Here is an 11,594-nt window from a genome sequence, read left to right as displayed (position 1 = left end):
AGAGGTCTAGCCCGTGCTAGCTGTGATGTTGGTTGGCAGAAAGAACTAGAATTGGTTAGAAGAACAGCCCGGCTAGCTCAGTCGGTAGAGCATGAGACTCTTACTCTCAGGGTCGTGGGTTCGAGCCCCACGTTGGGCGCAAGAACTTGTAAGCAGAGTGGCGCAGCGGAAGCGTGCTGGGCCCATAACCCAGAGGTCGATGGATCGAAACCATCCTCTGCTAATATTTTAGTTCTTTGGCAACAGAGGTCTAGCCCGTGCTAGCTGTGATGTTGGTTGGCAGAAAGAACTAGAATTGGTTAGAAGAACAGCCCGGCTAGCTCAGTCGGTAGAGCATGAGACTCTTAATCTCAGGGTCGTGGGTTTGAGCCCCACGTTGGGCGCAAGAACTTGTAAGCAGAGTGGCGCAGCGGAAGCGTGCTGGGCCCATAACCCAGAGGTCGATGGATCGAAACCATCCTCTGCTAATATTTTAGTTCTTTGGCAACAGAGGTCTAGCCTGTACTAGCTGTGATGTTGGTTGGCAGAAAGAACTACAATTGCTTATAAGAACAGCCCGGCTAGCTCAGTCGGTAGACCATGAGAATCTTAATCTCAGGGTCGAGGGTTTGAGCCCCACGTTGGGTCCTGGAGCTTATCCGCAGAGTGGTGCAGCGAAGTATGATGGGGCCATAATCCAGAGGATGATGGATCGAAACAATCCCCTGATAATGTCTTAGGTCTTGTCTTGGGGAACAGAGATTAGACGGTACTCGCTGTGAAGTTGGATGGTGGAAAGAACAAGATTACTTACGAGAACAGCACGGCTAGCTCAGTTGGTAGATAACTCTTAATGTCAGAGTTGTCAGGAAGAGCCCCACAATGGGTGCAGGAGCAAGCAAAAAGAGTGGGGCAGTGGAAGCATGCTGGGCCCATAACCCAGAAGTCGATGGATCGAAACCATCCTCTGCTAATATTTTAGTTCTTTGGCAACAGAGGTCTGGCCCGTGCTAGCTGTGATGTTGGTTGGCAGAAAGAACTAGAATTGGTTAGAAGAACAGCCCGGCTAGCTCAGTCGGTAGAGCATGAGACTCTTAATCTCAGGGTCGTGGGTTCGAGCCCCACGTTGGGCGCAAGAACTTGTAAGCAGAGTGGCGCAGCGGAAGCGTGCTGGGCCCATAACCCAGAGGTGGATGGATCGAAACCATCCTCTGCTAATATTTTAGTTCTTTGGCAACAGAGGTCTAGCCGGTACTAGCTGTGATGTTGGTTGGCAGAAAGAACTACAATTGCTTATAAGAACAGCCCGCCTAGCTCAGTCGGTAGACCATGAGAATCTTAATCTCAGGGTCGAGGGTTTGAGCCCCACCTTGGGTCCTGGAGCTTATCCGCAGAGTGGTGCAGCGAAGTATGATGGGGCCATAATCAAGAGGATGATGGATCGAAACCATCCTCTGCTAATATTTTAGGTCTTGTCTTGGGGAACAGACATTGGACGGTACTCGCTGTGAAGTTGGTTGGTCGAAAGAGCTAGAATTACTTACGAGAACAGCACGGCTAGCTCAGTTGGTAGATAACTCTTAATGTCAGAGTTGTCAGGAACAGCCCCACAATGGGTGCAGGAGCAAGCAAGCAGACTGGCACAGCGGAAGCATGCTGGGCCCATAACCCAGAGGTCGATGGATCGAAACCATTCTCTGCTAATATTTTAGTTCTTTGGCAACAGAGGTCTAGCTCGTGCTAGCTGTGATGTTGGTTGGCAGAAAGAACTAGAATTGGTTAGAAGAACAGCCCGGCTAGCTCAGTCGGTAGGGCATGAGACTCTTAATCTCAGGGTCGTGGGTTCGAGCCCCACGTTGGGCGCAAGAACTTGTAAGCAGAGTGGCGCAGCGGAAGCGTGCTGGGCCCATAACCCAGAGGTCGATGGATCGAAACCATCCTCTGCTAATATTTTAGTTCTTTGGCAACAGAGGTCTAGCCTGTACTAGCTGTGATGTTGATTGGCAGAAAGAACTACAATTGCTTTTAAGAACAGCCCGGCTAGCTCAGTCGGTAGACCATGAGAATCTTAATCTCAGGGTCGAGGGTTTGAGCCCCACATTGGGTCCTGGAGCTTATCCGCAGAGTGGTGCAGCAGAAGTATGATGGGGCCATAATCCAGAGGATGATGGATCGAAACAATCCCCTGATAATGTCTTAGGTCTTGTCTTGGGGAACAGAGATTAGACGGTACTCGCTGTGAAGTTGGATGGTGGAAAGAAAAAGATTACTTACAAGAACAGCCCGGCTAGCTCAGTCAGTAGAGCATGACACTCTTACTGACAGAGTCGTCAGGAAGAGCCCCATAATGGGTGCAGGAGCAAGTAAGCAGAGTGGCGCAGCGGAAGCGTGCTGGGCCCATAACCCAGAGGTCGATGGATCGAAACCATCCTCTGCTAATATTTTAGTTCTTTGGCAACAGAGGTCTAGCCGGTACTAGCTGTGATGTTGGTTGGCAGAAAGAACTACAATTGCTTATAAGAACAGCCCGGCTAGCTCAGTCGGTAGACCATGAGAATCTTAATCTCATGGTCGAGGGTTTGAGCCCCACGTTGGGTCCTGTAGCTTATCCGCAGAGTGGTGCAGCGAAGTATGATGGGGCCATAATCCAGAGGATGATGGATCGAAACCATCCTCTGCTAATATTTTAGGTCTTGTCTTGGGGAACAGACATTGGACGGTACTCGCTGTGAAGTTGGTTGGTCGAAAGAGCTAGAATTATTTACGAGAACAGCACGGCTAGCTCAGTTGGTAGATAACTCTTAATGTCAGAGTTGTCAGGAAGAGCCCCACAATGGGTGCAGGAGCAAGCAAGAAGAGTGGCGCAGCGGAAGCATGCTGGGCCCATAACCCAGAGGTCGATGGATCGAAACCATCCTCTGCTAATATTTTAGTTCTTTGGCAACAGAGGTCTAGCCCGTGCTAGCTGTGATGTTGGTTGGCAGAAAGAACTAGAATTGGTTAGAAGAACAGCCCGGCTAGCTCAGTCGGTAGAGCATGAGACTCTTAATCTCAGGGTCGTGGGTTCGAGACCCACGATGGGCGCAAGAACTTGTAAGCAGAGTGGCGCAGCGGAAGCGTGCGGGGCCCATAACCCAGAGGTCGATGGATCGAAACCATCCTCTGCTAATATTTTAGTTCTTTGGCAACAGAGGTCTAGCCTGTACTAGCTGTGATGTTGGTTGGCAGAAAGAACTACAATTGCTTATAAGAACAGCCCGGCTAGCTCAGTCTGTAGACCATGAGAATCTTAATCTCAGGGTCGAGGGTTTGAGCCCCACGTTGGGTCCTGGAGCTTATCCGCAGAGTGGTGCAGCGGAAGTATGATGGGGCCATAATCCAGAGGATGATGGATCGAAACAATCCCCTGATAATGTCTTAGGTCTTGTCATGGGGACAGAGATTAGACGGTACTCGCTGTGAAGTTGGATGGTGGAAAGAACAAGATTACTTACAAGAACAGCCCGGCTAGCTCAGTCAGTAGAGCATGACACTCTTACTGACAGAGTCGTCAGGAAGAGCCCCATAATGGGTGCAGGAGCAAGTAAGCAGAGTGGCGCAGCGGAAGCGTGCTGGGCCATAACCCAGAGGTCAATGGATCGAAACCATCCTCTGCTAATATTTTAGTTCTTTGGCAACAGAGGTCTAGCCCGTGCTAGCTGTGATGTTGGTTGGCAGAAAGAACTAGAATTGGTTAGAAGAACAGCCCGGCTAGCTCAGTCGGTAGAGCATGAGACTCTTAATCTCAGGGTCGTGGGTTCGAGCCCCACGTTGGGCGCAAGAACTTGTAAGCAGAGTGGCGCAGCGGAAGCGTGCTGGGCCCATAACCCAGAGGTCGATGGATTGAAACCATCCTCTGCTAATATTTTAGTTCTTTGGCAACAGAGGTCTAGCCGGTACTAGCTGTGATGTTGGTTGGCAGAAAGAACTACAATTGCTTATAAGAACAGCCCGGCTAGCTCAGTCGGTAGACCATGAGAATCTTAATCTCATGGTCGAGGGTTTGAGCCCCACGTTGGGTCCTGTAGCTTATCCGCAGAGTGGTGCAGCGAAGTATGATGGGGCCATAATCCAGAGGATGATGGATCGAAACCATCCTCTGCTAATATTTTAGGTCTTGTCTTGGGGAACAGACATTGGACGGTACTCGCTGTGAAGTTGGTTGGTCGAAAGAGCTAGAATTACTTACGAGAACAGCACGGCTAGCTCAGTTGGTAGATAACTCTTAATGTCAGAGTTGTCAGGAAGAGCCCCACAATGGGTGCAGGAGCAAGCAAAAAGAGTGGGGCAGCGGAAGCATGCTGGGCCCATAACCCAGAAGTCGATGGATCGAAACCATCCTCTGCTAATATTTTAGTTCTTTGGCAACAGAGGTCTAGCCCGTGCTAGCTGTGATGTTGGTTGGCAGAAAGAACTAGAATTGGTTAGAAGAACAGCCCGGCTAGCTCAGTCGGTAGAGCATGAGACTCTTACTCTCAGGGTCGTGGGTTCGAGCCCCACGTTGGGCGCAAGAACTTGTAAGCAGAGTGGCGCAGCGGAAGCGTGCTGGGCCCATAACCCAGAGGTCGATGGATCGAAACCATCCTCTGCTAATATTTTAGTTCTTTGGCAACAGAGGTCTAGCCCGTGCTAGCTGTGATGTTGGTTGGCAGAAAGAACTAGAATTGGTTAGAAGAACAGCCCGGCTAGCTCAGTCGGTAGAGCATGAGACTCTTAATCTCAGGGTCGTGGGTTCGAGCCCCACGTTGGGCGCAAGAACTTGTAAGCAGAGTGGCGCAGCGGAAGCGTGCTGGGCCCATAACCCAGAGGTCGATGGATCGAAACCACCCTCTGCTAATATTTTAGTTCTTTGGCAACAGAGGTCTAGCCTGTACTAGCTGTGATGTTGGTTGGCAGAAAGAACTACAATTGCTTATAAGAACAGCCCGGCTAGCTCAGTCGGTAGACCATGAGAATCTTAATCTCAGGGTCGAGGGTTTGAGCCCCACGTTGGGTCCTGGAGCTTATCCGCAGAGTGGTGCAGCTAAGTATGATGGGGCCATAATCCAGAGGATGATGGATCGAAACCATCCTCTGCTAATATTTTAGGTCTTGTCTTGGGGAACAGACATTGGACGGTACTCGCTGTGAAGTTGGTTGGTCGAAAGAGCTAGAATTACTTACGAGAACAGCACGGCTAGCTCAGTTGGTAGATAACTCTTAATGTCAGAGTTGTCAGGAAGAGCCCCACAATGGGTGCAGGAGCAAGCAAGCAGACTGGCACAGCGGAAGCATGCTGGGCCCATAACCCAGAGGTCGATGGATCGAAACCACCCTCTGCTAATATTTTAGTTCTTTGGCAACAGAGGTCTAGCCTGTACTAGCTGTGATGTTGGTTGGCAGAAAGAACTACAATTGCTTATAAGAACAGCCCGGCTAGCTCAGTCGGTAGACCATGAGAATCTTAATCTCAGGGTCGAGGGTTTGAGCCCCACGTTGGGTCCTGGAGCTTATCCGCAGAGTGGTGCAGCGGAAATATGATGGGGCCATAATCCAGAGGATGATGGATCGAAACAATCCCCTGATAATGTCTTAGGTCTTGTCATGGGGACAGAGATTAGACGGTACTCGCTGTGAAGTTGGATGGTGGAAAGAACAAGATTACTTACAAGAACAGCCCGGCTAGCTCAGTCAGTAGAGCATGACACTCTTACTGACAGAGTCGTCAGGAAGAGCCCCATAATGGGTGCAGGAGCAAGTAAGCAGAGTGGCGCAGCGGAAGCGTGCTGGGCCATAACCCAGAGGTCAATGGATCGAAACCATCCTCTGCTAATATTTTAGTTCTTTGGCAACAGAGGTCTAGCCCGTGCTAGCTGTGATGTTGGTTGGCAGAAAGAACTAGAATTGGTTAGAAGAACAGCCCGGCTAGCTCAGTCGGTAGAGCATGAGACTCTTAATCTCAGGGTCGTGGGTTCGAGCCCCACGTTGGGCGCGAGAACTTGTAAGCAGAGTGGCGCAGCGGAAGCGTGCTGGGCCCATAACCCAGAGGTCGATGGATCGAAACCATCCTCTGCTAATATTTTAGTTCTTTGGCAACAGAGGTCTAGCCGGTACTAGCTGTGATGTTGGTTGGCAGAAAGAACTACAATTGCTTATAAGAACAGCCCGGCTAGCTCAGTCGGTAGACCATGAGAATCTTAATCTCATGGTCGAGGGTTTGAGCCCCACGTTGGGTCCTGGAGCTTATCCGCAGAGTGGTGCAGCGAAGTATGATGGGGCCATAATCCAGAGGATGATGGATCGAAACCATCCTCTGCTAATATTTTAGGTCTTGTCTTGGGGAACAGACATTGGACGGTACTCGCTGTGAAGTTGGTTGGTCGAAAGAGCTAGAATTACTTACGAGAACAGCACGGCTAGCTCAGTTGGTAGATAACTCTTAATGTCAGAGTTGTCAGGAAGAGCCCCACAATGGGTGCAGGAGCAGGCAAAAAGAGTGGGGCAGCGGAAGCATGCTGGGCCCATAACCCAGAAGTCGATGGATCGAAACCATCCTCTGCTAATATTTTAGTTCTTTGGCAACAGAGGTCTAGCCCGTGCTAGCTGTGATGTTGGTTGGCAGAAAGAACTAGAATTGGTTAGAAGAACAGCCCGGCTAGCTCAGTCGGTAGAGCATGAGACTCTTAATCTCAGGGTCGTGGGTTCGAGCCCCACGTTGGGCGCAAGAACTTGTAAGCAGAGTGGCGCAGCGGAAGCGTGCTGGGCCCATAACCCAGAGGTCGATGGATCGAAACCATCCTCTGCTAATATTTTAGTTCTTTGGCAACAGAGGTCTAGCCCGTGCTAGCTGTGATGTTGGTTGGCAGAAAGAACTAGAATTGGTTAGAAGAACAGCCCGGCTAGCTCAGTCGGTAGAGCATGAGACTCTTAATCTCAGGGTCGTGGGTTGGAGCACCACGTTGGGCGCAAGAACTTGTAAGCAGAGTGGCGCAGCGGAAGCGTGCTGGGCCCATAACCCAGAAGTCGATGGATCGAAACCATCCTCTGCTAATATTTTAGTTCTTTGGCAACAGAGGTCTAGCCCGTGCTAGCTGTGATGTTGGTTGGCAGAAAGAACTAGAATTGGTTAGAAGAACAGCCCGGCTAGCTCAGTCGGTAGAGCATGAGACTCTTAATCTCAGGGTCGTGGGTTCGAGCCCCACGTTGGGCGCAAGAACTTGTAAGCAGAGTGGCGCAGCGGAAGCGTGCTGGGCCCATAACCCAGAGGTCGATGGATCGAAACCATCCTCTGCTAATATTTTAGTTCTTTGGCAACAGAGGTCTAGCCCGTGCTAGCTGTGATGTTGGTTGGCAGAAAGAACTACAATTGCTTATAAGAACAGCCCGGCTAGCTCAGTCGGTAGACCATGAGAATCTTAATCTCAGGGTCGAGGGTTTGAGCCCCACGTTGGGTCCTGGAGCTTATCCGCAGAGTGGTGCAGCGAAGTATGATGGGGCCATAATCCAGAGGATGATGGATCGAAACCATCCTCTGCTACTATTTTAGGTCTTGTCTTGGGGAACAGACATTGGACGGTACTCGCTGTGAAGTTGGTTGGTCGAAAGAGCTAGAATTACTTACGAGAACAGCACGGCTAGCTCAGTTGGTAGATAACTCTTAATGTCAGAGTTGTCAGGAAGAGCCCCACAATGGGTGCAGGAGCAGGCAAAAAGAGTGGGGCAGCGGAAGCATGCTGGGCCCATAACCCAGAAGTCGATGGATCGAAACCATCCTCTGCTAATATTTTAGTTCTTTGGCAACAGAGGTCTAGCCCGTGCTAGCTGTGATGTTGGTTGGCAGAAAGAACTAGAATTGGTTAGAAGAACAGCCCGGCTAGCTCAGTCGGTAGAGCATGAGACTCTTAATCTCAGGGTCGTGGGTTCGAGCCCCACGTTGGGCGCAAGAACTTGTAAGCAGAGTGGCGCAGCGGAAGCGTGCTGGGCCCATAACCCAGAGGTCGATGGATCGAAACCATCCTCTGCTAATATTTTAGTTCTTTGGCAACAGAGGTCTAGCCCGTGCTAGCTGTGATGTTGGTTGGCAGAAAGAACTAGAATTGGTTAGAAGAACAGCCCGGCTAGCTCAGTCGGTAGAGCATGAGACTCTTAATCTCAGGGTCGTGGGTTGGAGCACCACGTTGGGCGCAAGAACTTGTAAGCAGAGTGGCGCAGCGGAAGCGTGCTGGGCCCATAACCCAGAAGTCGATGGATCGAAACCATCCTCTGCTAATATTTTAGTTCTTTGGCAACAGAGGTCTAGCCCGTGCTAGCTGTGATGTTGGTTGGCAGAAAGAACTAGAATTGGTTAGAAGAACAGCCCGGCTAGCTCAGTCGGTAGAGCATGAGACTCTTAATCTCAGGGTCGTGGGTTCGAGCCCCACGTTGGGCGCAAGAACTTGTAAGCAGAGTGGCGCAGCGGAAGCGTGCTGGGCCCATAACCCAGAGGTCGATGGATCGAAACCATCCTCTGCTAATATTTTAGTTCTTTGGCAACACAGGTCTAGCCCGTGCTAGCTGTGATGTTGGTTGGCAGAAAGAACTACAATTGCTTATAAGAACAGCCCGGCTAGCTCAGTCGGTAGACCATGAGAATCTTAATCTCAGGGTCGAGGGTTTGAGCCCCACGTTGGGTCCTGGAGCTTATCCGCAGAGTGGTGCAGCGAAGTATGATGGGGCCATAATCCAGAGGATGATGGATCGAAACCATCCTCTGCTACTATTTTAGGTCTTGTCTTGGGGAACAGACATTGGACGGTACTCGCTGTGAAGTTGGTTGGTCGAAAGAACAAGATTACTTACGAGAAATGCACGGCTAGCTCAGTTGGTAGATAACTCTTAATGTCAGAGTTGTCAGGAAGAGCCCCACAATGGGTGCAGGAGCAAGCAAAAAGAGTGGGGCAGCGGAAGCATGCTGGGCCCATAACCCAGAAGTCGATGGATCGAAACCATCCTCTGCTAATATTTTAGTTCTTTGGCAACAGAGGTCTAGCCCGTGCTAGCTGTGATGTTGGTTGGCAGAAAGAACTAGAATTGGTTAGAAGAACAGCCCGGCTAGCTCAGTCGGTAGAGCATGAGACTCTTAATCTCAGGGTCGTGGGTTCGAGCCCCACGTTGGGCGCAAGAACTTGTAAGCAGAGTGGCGCAGCGGAAGCGTGCTGGGCCCATAACCCAGAGGTGGATGGATCGAAACCATCCTCTGCTAATATTTTAGTTCTTTGGCAACAGAAGTCTAGCCGGTACTAGCTGTGATGTTGGTTGGCAGAAAGAACTACAATTGCTTATAAGAACAGCCCGCCTAGCTCAGTCGGTAGACCATGAGAATCTTAATCTCAGGGTCGAGGGTTTGAGCCCCACCTTGGGTCCTGGAGCTTATCCGCAGAGTGGTCCTGCGAAGTATGATGGGGCCATAATCAAGAGGATGATGGATCGAAACCATCCTCTGCTAATATTTTAGGTCTTGTCTTGGGGAACAGACATTGGACGGTACTCGCTGTGAAGTTGGTTGGTCGAAAGAGCTAGAATTACTTACGAGAACAGCACGGCTAGCTCAGTTGGTAGATAACTCTTAATGTCAGAGTTGTCAGGAACAGCCCCACAATGGGTGCAGGAGCAAGCAAGCAGACTGGCACAGCGGAAGCATGCTGGGCCCATAACCCAGAGGTCGATGGATCAAAACCATTCTCTGCTAATATTTTAGTTCTTTGGCAACAGATGTCTAGCTCGTGCTAGCTGTGATGTTGGTTGGCAGAAAGAACTAGAATTGGTTAGAAGAACAGCCCGGCTAGCTCAGTCGGTAGGGCATGAGACTCTTAATCTCAGGGTCGTGGGTTCGAGCCCCACGTTGGGCGCAAGAACTTGTAAGCAGAGTGGCGCAGCGGAAGCGTGCTGGGCCCATAACCCAGAGGTCGATGGATCGAAACCATCCTCTGCTAATATTTTAGTTCTTTGGCAACAGAGGTCTAGCCTGTACTAGCTGTGATGTTGGTTGGCAGAAAGAACTACAATTGCTTATAAGAACAGCCCGGCTAGCTCAGTCGGTAGACCATGAGAATCTTAATCTCAGGGTCGAGGGTTTGAGCCCCACATTGGGTCCTGGAGCTTATCCGCAGAGTGGTGCAGCGAAGTATGATGGGGCCATAATCAAGAGGATGATGGATCGAAACCATCCTCTGCTAATATTTTAGGTCTTGTCTTGGGGAACAGACATTGGACGGTACTCGCTGTGAAGTTGGTTGGTCGAAAGAGCTAGAATTACTTACGAGAACAGCACGGCTAGCTCAGTTGGTAGATAACTCTTAATGTCAGAGTTGTCAGGAACAGCCCCACAATGGGTGCAGGAGCAAGCAAGCAGACTGGCACAGCGGAAGCATGCTGGGCCCATAACCCAGAGGTCGATGGATCGAAACCATTCTCTGCTAATATTTTAGTTCTTTGGCAACAGAGGTCTAGCTCGTGCTAGCTGTGATGTTGGTTGGCAGAAAGAACTAGAATTGGTTAGAAGAACAGCCCGGCTAGCTCAGTCGGTAGGGCATGAGACTCTTAATCTCAGGGTCGTGGGTTCGAGCCCCACGTTGGGCGCAAGAACTTGTAAGCAGAGTGGCGCAGCGGAAGCGTGCTGGGCCCATAACCCAGAGGTCGATGGATCGAAACCATCCTCTGCTAATATTTTAGTTCTTTGGCAACAGAGGTCTAGCCGGTACTAGCTGTGATGTTGGTTGGCAGAAAGAACTACAATTGCTTATAAGAACAGCCCGGCTAGCTCAGTCGGTAGACCATGAGAATCTTAATCTCAGGGTCGAGGGTTTGAGCCCCACATTGGGTCCTGGAGCTTATCCGCAGAGTGGTGCAGCAGAAGTATGATGGGGCCATAATCCAGAGGATGATGGATCGAAACAATCCCCTGATAATGTCTTAGGTCTTGTCTTGGGGAACAGAGATTAGACGGTACTCGCTGTGAAGTTGGATGGTGGAAAGAAAAAGATTACTTACAAGAACAGCCCGGCTAGCTCACTCAGTAGAGCATGACACTCTTACTGACAGAGTCATCAGGAAGAGCCCCATAATGGTTGCAGGAGCAAGTAAGCAGAGTGGCGCAGCGGAAGCGTGCTGGTCCCATAACCCAGAGGTCGATGGATCGAAACCATCCTCTGCTAATATTTTAGTTCTTTGGCAACAGAGGTCTAGCCGGTACTAGCTGTGATGTTGGTTGGCAGAAAGAACTACAATTGCTTATAAGAACAGCCCGGCTAGCTCAGTCGGTAGACCATGAGAATCTTAATCTCATGGTCGAGGGTTTGAGCCCCACGTTGGGTCCTGTAGCTTATCCGCAGAGTGGTGCAGCGAAGTATGATGGGGCCATAATCCAGAGGATGATGGATCGAAACCATCCTCTGCTAATATTTTAGGTCTTGTCTTGGGGAACAGACATTGGACGGTACTCGCTGTGAAGTTGGTTGGTTGAAAGAGCTAGAATTACTTACGAGAACAGCACGGCTAGCTCAGTTGGTAGATAACTCTTAATGTCAGAGTTGTCAGGATGAGCCCCACAATGGGTGCAG

General features: G+C 50.3%; 1 protein-coding gene and 27 non-coding genes across 30 annotated transcripts in view; 27 read left to right on the top strand and 1 right to left on the bottom strand.

The window, feature by feature from the left end:
- The window catches only part of ldhba (lactate dehydrogenase Ba), a 55,218-nt gene that overhangs the window by 18,032 nt on the left and 25,592 nt on the right, over positions 1 to 11,594 (bottom strand). The window lies entirely within an intron of this gene.
- Positions 67 to 139, top strand: trnak-cuu (transfer RNA lysine (anticodon CUU)). Its single transcript has one exon. It is a non-coding gene; the product is annotated as a tRNA-Lys (tRNA).
- Positions 152 to 223, top strand: trnam-cau (transfer RNA methionine (anticodon CAU)). Its single transcript has one exon. It is a non-coding gene; the product is annotated as a tRNA-Met (tRNA).
- On the top strand, positions 311 to 383 carry trnak-cuu (transfer RNA lysine (anticodon CUU)). Its single transcript has one exon. It is a non-coding gene; the product is annotated as a tRNA-Lys (tRNA).
- On the top strand, positions 396 to 467 carry trnam-cau (transfer RNA methionine (anticodon CAU)). Its single transcript has one exon. It is a non-coding gene; the product is annotated as a tRNA-Met (tRNA).
- trnak-cuu (transfer RNA lysine (anticodon CUU)) lies at positions 1,040 to 1,112 on the top strand. Its single transcript has one exon. It is a non-coding gene; the product is annotated as a tRNA-Lys (tRNA).
- trnak-cuu (transfer RNA lysine (anticodon CUU)) lies at positions 1,770 to 1,842 on the top strand. The gene has a single exon. It is a non-coding gene; the product is annotated as a tRNA-Lys (tRNA).
- trnam-cau (transfer RNA methionine (anticodon CAU)) lies at positions 1,855 to 1,926 on the top strand. Its single transcript has one exon. It is a non-coding gene; the product is annotated as a tRNA-Met (tRNA).
- trnam-cau (transfer RNA methionine (anticodon CAU)) lies at positions 2,346 to 2,417 on the top strand. The gene has a single exon. It is a non-coding gene; the product is annotated as a tRNA-Met (tRNA).
- Positions 3,724 to 3,796, top strand: trnak-cuu (transfer RNA lysine (anticodon CUU)). Its single transcript has one exon. It is a non-coding gene; the product is annotated as a tRNA-Lys (tRNA).
- Positions 4,454 to 4,526, top strand: trnak-cuu (transfer RNA lysine (anticodon CUU)). The gene has a single exon. It is a non-coding gene; the product is annotated as a tRNA-Lys (tRNA).
- Positions 4,539 to 4,610, top strand: trnam-cau (transfer RNA methionine (anticodon CAU)). The gene has a single exon. It is a non-coding gene; the product is annotated as a tRNA-Met (tRNA).
- On the top strand, positions 4,698 to 4,770 carry trnak-cuu (transfer RNA lysine (anticodon CUU)). Its single transcript has one exon. It is a non-coding gene; the product is annotated as a tRNA-Lys (tRNA).
- trnak-cuu (transfer RNA lysine (anticodon CUU)) lies at positions 5,917 to 5,989 on the top strand. The gene has a single exon. It is a non-coding gene; the product is annotated as a tRNA-Lys (tRNA).
- Positions 6,002 to 6,073, top strand: trnam-cau (transfer RNA methionine (anticodon CAU)). Its single transcript has one exon. It is a non-coding gene; the product is annotated as a tRNA-Met (tRNA).
- On the top strand, positions 6,647 to 6,719 carry trnak-cuu (transfer RNA lysine (anticodon CUU)). The gene has a single exon. It is a non-coding gene; the product is annotated as a tRNA-Lys (tRNA).
- trnam-cau (transfer RNA methionine (anticodon CAU)) lies at positions 6,732 to 6,803 on the top strand. Its single transcript has one exon. It is a non-coding gene; the product is annotated as a tRNA-Met (tRNA).
- trnak-cuu (transfer RNA lysine (anticodon CUU)) lies at positions 7,135 to 7,207 on the top strand. Its single transcript has one exon. It is a non-coding gene; the product is annotated as a tRNA-Lys (tRNA).
- trnam-cau (transfer RNA methionine (anticodon CAU)) lies at positions 7,220 to 7,291 on the top strand. Its single transcript has one exon. It is a non-coding gene; the product is annotated as a tRNA-Met (tRNA).
- Positions 7,865 to 7,937, top strand: trnak-cuu (transfer RNA lysine (anticodon CUU)). Its single transcript has one exon. It is a non-coding gene; the product is annotated as a tRNA-Lys (tRNA).
- On the top strand, positions 7,950 to 8,021 carry trnam-cau (transfer RNA methionine (anticodon CAU)). Its single transcript has one exon. It is a non-coding gene; the product is annotated as a tRNA-Met (tRNA).
- trnak-cuu (transfer RNA lysine (anticodon CUU)) lies at positions 8,353 to 8,425 on the top strand. Its single transcript has one exon. It is a non-coding gene; the product is annotated as a tRNA-Lys (tRNA).
- On the top strand, positions 8,438 to 8,509 carry trnam-cau (transfer RNA methionine (anticodon CAU)). Its single transcript has one exon. It is a non-coding gene; the product is annotated as a tRNA-Met (tRNA).
- On the top strand, positions 9,082 to 9,154 carry trnak-cuu (transfer RNA lysine (anticodon CUU)). Its single transcript has one exon. It is a non-coding gene; the product is annotated as a tRNA-Lys (tRNA).
- On the top strand, positions 9,812 to 9,884 carry trnak-cuu (transfer RNA lysine (anticodon CUU)). Its single transcript has one exon. It is a non-coding gene; the product is annotated as a tRNA-Lys (tRNA).
- Positions 9,897 to 9,968, top strand: trnam-cau (transfer RNA methionine (anticodon CAU)). The gene has a single exon. It is a non-coding gene; the product is annotated as a tRNA-Met (tRNA).
- trnak-cuu (transfer RNA lysine (anticodon CUU)) lies at positions 10,542 to 10,614 on the top strand. The gene has a single exon. It is a non-coding gene; the product is annotated as a tRNA-Lys (tRNA).
- On the top strand, positions 10,627 to 10,698 carry trnam-cau (transfer RNA methionine (anticodon CAU)). The gene has a single exon. It is a non-coding gene; the product is annotated as a tRNA-Met (tRNA).

Source organism: Antennarius striatus, chromosome 22 (assembly GCF_040054535.1).
Source record: "Antennarius striatus isolate MH-2024 chromosome 22, ASM4005453v1, whole genome shotgun sequence".
In the NCBI taxonomy this organism is placed as follows: Eukaryota; Metazoa; Chordata; class Actinopteri; order Lophiiformes; family Antennariidae; genus Antennarius; species Antennarius striatus.
Note: the sequence above shows the minus strand (reverse complement) of the source record. Positions and strands in the feature narration are given on the sequence as shown.